We start from the raw sequence: 5,391 nt of genomic DNA, 5'->3' as shown, positions 1-5,391 counted from the left end.
ATCCTTATGTAAAACTTGGGTCGGCCATTTTGGCCCCACCCTAGCCCCCGGGGGTCATGATTTGAACAAAATTTCATCTGCACTACCTGAGGATGATTCCACATGAGTTTCATCTTTCCTGGCCCAGTGGTTCTGGAGAAGAAGATTTTTAAAGATTTTTCCTATATATTCCTATGTAAAACTTGGGTCGGCCATTTTGGCCCCACCCTTGCCCCGGGGGTCATGATTTGAACAAACTTGAATCTACACTACCTGAGGATGATTCCACATGAGTTTCATTTTTCCTGGCCCAGTTGTTCTTGAGAAGAAGATTTTTAAAGATTTTTCCTATATATTCCTATGTAAAACTAGGGTCGGCCATTTTGGCCCCACCCTTGCCCCGGGGGTAATGATTTGAACAAACTTGATTCTGCACTACCTGAGGATGATTCCACATGAGTTTCATCTTTCCTGGCCCAGTGGTTCTGGAGAAGAAGATTTTTAAAGATTTTTCCTATATATTCCTATGTAAAACTTGGGTCAGCCATTTTGGCCCCACCCTTGCCCCGGGGATCATGATTTGAACAAACTTGAATCTGCACTACCTGAGGATGATTCCACATGATTTTCATCTTTCCTGGCCCAGTGGTTCTGGAGAAGAAGATTTTTTAAAGATTTTTCCTATATATTCTATGTAAAATGTAAGGGTCGGCCATTTTAGCCCACCCTTGCCCCTGGGGTAATGATTTGAACAAACTTGAATCTACACTACCTGAGGATGATTCCACATGAGTTTCATCTTTCCTGGCCCAGTGGTTCTGGAGAAGAAGATTTTTAAAGATTTTTCCTATATATTCCTATGTAAAACTTGGGTCGGCCATTTTGGCCCCACCCTTGCCCCGGGGGTAATGATTTGAACAAATTTGAATCTACACTACCTGAGGATGATTCCATATGAGTTTCATCTTTCCTGGCCCAGCGGTTCTGGAGAAGAAGATTTTTTAAAAATGCCATTAATTTTTTACAAATTCATGATTATCTCCCCTTGGAAAAGGGCGTGGCCCTTCTTTTTAACAAACTTGAATCCCCTTCACCCAAGGATGCTTTGTGCCAAGTTTGGTTGAAATTGGCCCAGTGGTTCTTGAGAAGAAGTCGAAAATGTGAAAAGTTTACAGACAGACGGACAGACAGACGGACAGCTAGACAGACGGACAGACAGAGGGATGCCGGACAAAATGTGATCAGAAAAGCTCACTTGAGTCTTCGGCTCAGGTGAGCTAAATATAGTACATTTGCGCAATCAAATTTGAGGCAATACAAACACTGATTACAGAATTAAATTTTCAAAGTTATCAGAAATTGTCAAAAAATAATCATAATAATGTACTTTCTACAGTCTTCTTCGATTAATTATTTGTTTAAAATATGCAAAAGGTTTTCATCACTATGGATGTGTGCGCCATATTCTATAAATAAAGGTTGTATTGTCAGTCTAACACAAATGCGGTAAACATCATTAATTACTTGATGTACGCTTTGATGCAAATTCTCAGCTGAGGAAACATCAGTGCATAATCGTTTGACCTTAAATAATCTTGCTGCATTAGTGTTTATTTACTTCTGTTGGTATATAAATCCCTGAAACCACCTCAAACGATACATGTGATGAATATTTTATGCTGTTAAATTCTATAATAATTTTATTTAATTTTAAAACTTTTTAATACTATATATATGCCATAGAGATATTTTTGTGGATAACATATCCTCTCAATGTCTGAATTTGTTTTTAAACTCTCATCACGGTCTTTGTTCATTACCCTGTAAATGAGCCCAGCTTTCAGTACTTCTGAGTACTTTGATTATTCACTGCATCAAACCTAAGACAAAAACATGATGCAGTAATGTTACTTAACCATGCACCCAGCATTTGAAGTGAATGAGACCTAAAAACCTCATAGTACATGTTAGGACAATGTCACTGAGTTCCAAATAAAGGTCTAAATAAAAACTATTTACCGGTATATATTAACACCTCTAAATGAGTGAAGGAGTGAAAATTCTCAAATAACATTACCAATCAAAGTACCAATAAGAAGCTGATTCTTACATCACAGGTTCCAATCCCATTGCTAAATGCTTCAGACGGGTTACTCCAATGAGACCGCATACACCGAGATTCAGTGTCAAAAGGATCCCTTACTTCTCAAAGGCAATAAGTGCTGAGTACAAGTCTATATTTGCAGCTTACTATCCCAAGTGGTGGCATCATCAAATGACTGGAAAATGTTTGATAGGCCAATAATCAAACAAACCATTCCTGCAGTCATCTAAAAATAAGCAAACTTTCTATTATTACAATTGTTTTTACAAATTTCTTTTGAGATTTAACTAAGCAACAATTGTGCAATTTTTTGTCAATAAATTTTGATACTAAAGACTTTGTTTGAACAGCTATTTATAGCAATTACAGACAGCAGCACAAAGCGCTGCTCATAATGCAAGCTCTCATGACAACGCCTTGGTGAAGAGAAAATTATCACTTGCTTATTGATCCACACAATTTCTTTTCCGCAGTAACTTTGGACCCACAGTGCTTTGATTCTTTAAGCTACATTCTTGCAAGAATTGATCAAAAGTTTCCAAAAAATAAATTCACCTTGATTTAATGGATAAATTGCAGATAAATAGTGGGGGAAAAAATTCTTCATTAAAGTCAGCACTATTCAAGATTTAGACTGGTAATGTCAGGCCTAACTTACACCATGACATCGTGTGGCTTCTAAGTCTAGTGCCCTGTTCACATGGAGAGTTTAATTCGCAGTAAATGATTGCAAAGTAAACTAATGCGAATCAAACTAATGGGAATCAAACTGTGTTAACATGACATCTACTGCTAATTAAACAAATGCGAATAAAAATTTTACTTAGAACTACAGTCAAGTGTCAGTAAGGCTATCCACTCAAAAATAGCACAATTAAGTACTTAAAGCTGACCACCAACATCTAGCATTTGAATTAATTTTGCCATTACAAATGCCTCAAAATTTAATTCGAATAAGCTTCCCTTTGTGTTCACATGGAGCTAATGCAAAGTAATTTAATTCGCAGTAAATTAATTCGAATTAATAAAACTAATTTGAATTAAACTCCCCCTGTGTACAGAGCATCAATGCACCAAATATCAAGTGCGGTTTGACAAGCCCAATCTAAATTAAAACTGAATAAGTATCTGCCCTCACCCTAACAGTCACACCGTCAACATATTGTTACGGTGTATATTCAACAAATAATAGAGAGGTTGAGATTTCAAACGTGTACGTGTACGGGTACGTCTAGTAGGGTAATAACCTAAATTCTGTGTGTATTACGTCATCAATTTTAGTGACGTCAAGATTGCAATAAGTTCTTAAAACTTGTAGAATGGAATCTACACGTAAGTGAAAACGTGTAGCTTTAATAATAAAAATTAGCCAATTTAAGTTTGAAAATGTGATTGTTATGCATTATATAGGATGTTTACTTTCACAAGCACTTATTTTCATCAAGTTTTGTTTACTAACTGACGACAAAAAACCTTCTAAATAGTTGAAACAGAGACACCGATCGCGGTGTACACGTACATGTTACACGTCATAAAAATCTCAAAAGACAAATTAAAAAAAAACGTGTACGTGTACTTCAAAATATATACAAGTACACGTACGCGTACAAGTTTAAGATCTCAACCTCTCTATTAAGTGTAGTGTAAATTACCCCTCCATGGTTACTGCGGTATTGCTCTTTTGCAGGGCAAAATAATAACGTTTGGCAAAATTTTTGTTGAGAGATAATTAAATGACATATATTTAACAATTACTTATATGTCATATGTCACCAAACTATATCATTTTGCCCTGCAAAAGAGCAGTACCGCAGTTACCGTGAAACGGTCTATAAGAGTATCACTATGATGGATAGTGGAGTGTTGAATTTTTTGTTTTGAAAGTGAGTCTTGTTGAAATTAAATACTCACATATATTTAAATAAAAAATAAAAAGCTGTTGGGATTTTAAAAGGCTAACAGAAAGCGTCTGAGCCTTAAAACAGATAATGTATCGGTGTGTCTGTGTATTTTTAAAAATATCAATGCTCTAACAGCTGTCTAAGCTGCCATAGTAATTTAAATTTTAGGTAAAATAAATTTCTAACCTTCATTCCGATAGTCCATGCCAATCAAGCTTTAAAATGTCACCGTCGACTCTTTCATCACTCGATACATTTATCACTTGGAACCACGAACCAGAGTCAAGAGTGCTCAGCTTGTTAATTTAACAGTCGGAATTTCCTCGTAAACAATTCACACAAAAATTTATAAATCGGATAATTCTGCTGAAAATAATGCTCCAGAGGATTGATAAAGTACTTCGTAGCTGCAGATTAAATGTGCGTGCATGTCTACATACGGCCTGTGGCTTGTGTGGTAAGAAATGCTCAACTTCACATGATTTCCAACTTTCAGTTTGTAAACATGTGTCCGACTTTTGGGACACACTAATAACCGGATATACGAGAGACCTGATATTTACCTGATGTTTTTATTTTAGATTAAATGACAATATTGAGTACTTCAAATGACTTATTTAAATACTTTATGACTATGATGCAAAATGGTATACAAAAATTCGTTTGTTTGGAATATTTACTGACGATTTTGAATCAGGTCAAATAAGGTTTTTAGTATATCAGGTCTTTAGTACCTTCCCATTTCCCACAATGCCGCGCGTTGTTTAAAAACAAGAGGCCCCGAAAAGACTTCCTCTTAACTAATGCAGAAATATTTTGATTTTACCTATTGTTGTATACAACATCACATTATATTTATTATTTAAATAAAAAGAAAACAGAGAAACACCGAATCAAAGTAATATCTTTCAGATGCATCGATCAACTAAAACTATGCAAGAGGTCCAGTAAAGGCTTGGCTATAGTAGACAACTTGTTCCTGTAAGGTTTCTCACATATTTGTTTTATAAAAAAGTATTAAATATAGCTTGAAGTTTATCTCTCTTTATATCAAATGACAAGATTTAATCAGTTCTAAATTATTTCAGTCAAACTTTTTCATAATAAACCAATATTTTTAGCTAACAGAAAAAAACGTGTATGAGTTATTAACCCCTAATTACAGGGGCCAGCCCCTTTTCCTTGATCTTATATGAAAGCTCTTGTAATTATGCACAACTTTTGTAATATATTTCTTACCAAATTATTCTCGGTTCAAAAGTTATTATACAAAAAGAAGCAAAATTTCATGGAAAAAAAATTACTTAAATTTGCCGTCACATAGCTTCCGATCTTTAGGAAATCAGCTTATAATTTTATCGTTATGCACATCTACAATGTATTGGCTACAAGTTCTCCAACTTTCAT

The 5,391-nt window shown here is 35.1% G+C and overlaps 1 long non-coding RNA gene across 1 annotated transcript; it reads right to left on the bottom strand.

The window, feature by feature from the left end:
* Positions 1–1,437: 1,437 nt before the first annotated feature.
* Positions 1,438–4,812, bottom strand: LOC134260664 (uncharacterized). The gene is made up of 3 exons (XR_009990598.1): positions 4,171–4,812; positions 2,090–2,309; positions 1,438–1,859 (listed from the first exon to the last, which is right to left on the bottom strand). It is a non-coding gene; the product is annotated as an uncharacterized LOC134260664 (long non-coding RNA).
* Positions 4,813–5,391: the final 579 nt, after the last annotated feature.

Source organism: Saccostrea cucullata, unplaced genomic scaffold, assembly GCF_032062105.1.
Source record: "Saccostrea cucullata isolate Sc308-1 unplaced genomic scaffold, CSIRO_AGI_Scuc_v1 ctg17863, whole genome shotgun sequence".
NCBI lineage: Eukaryota > Metazoa > Mollusca > Bivalvia > Ostreida > Ostreidae > Saccostrea > Saccostrea cuccullata.
The sequence above is the reverse complement of the archived record's forward strand: the minus strand, read 5'-3'. Positions and strand labels throughout refer to the sequence as shown.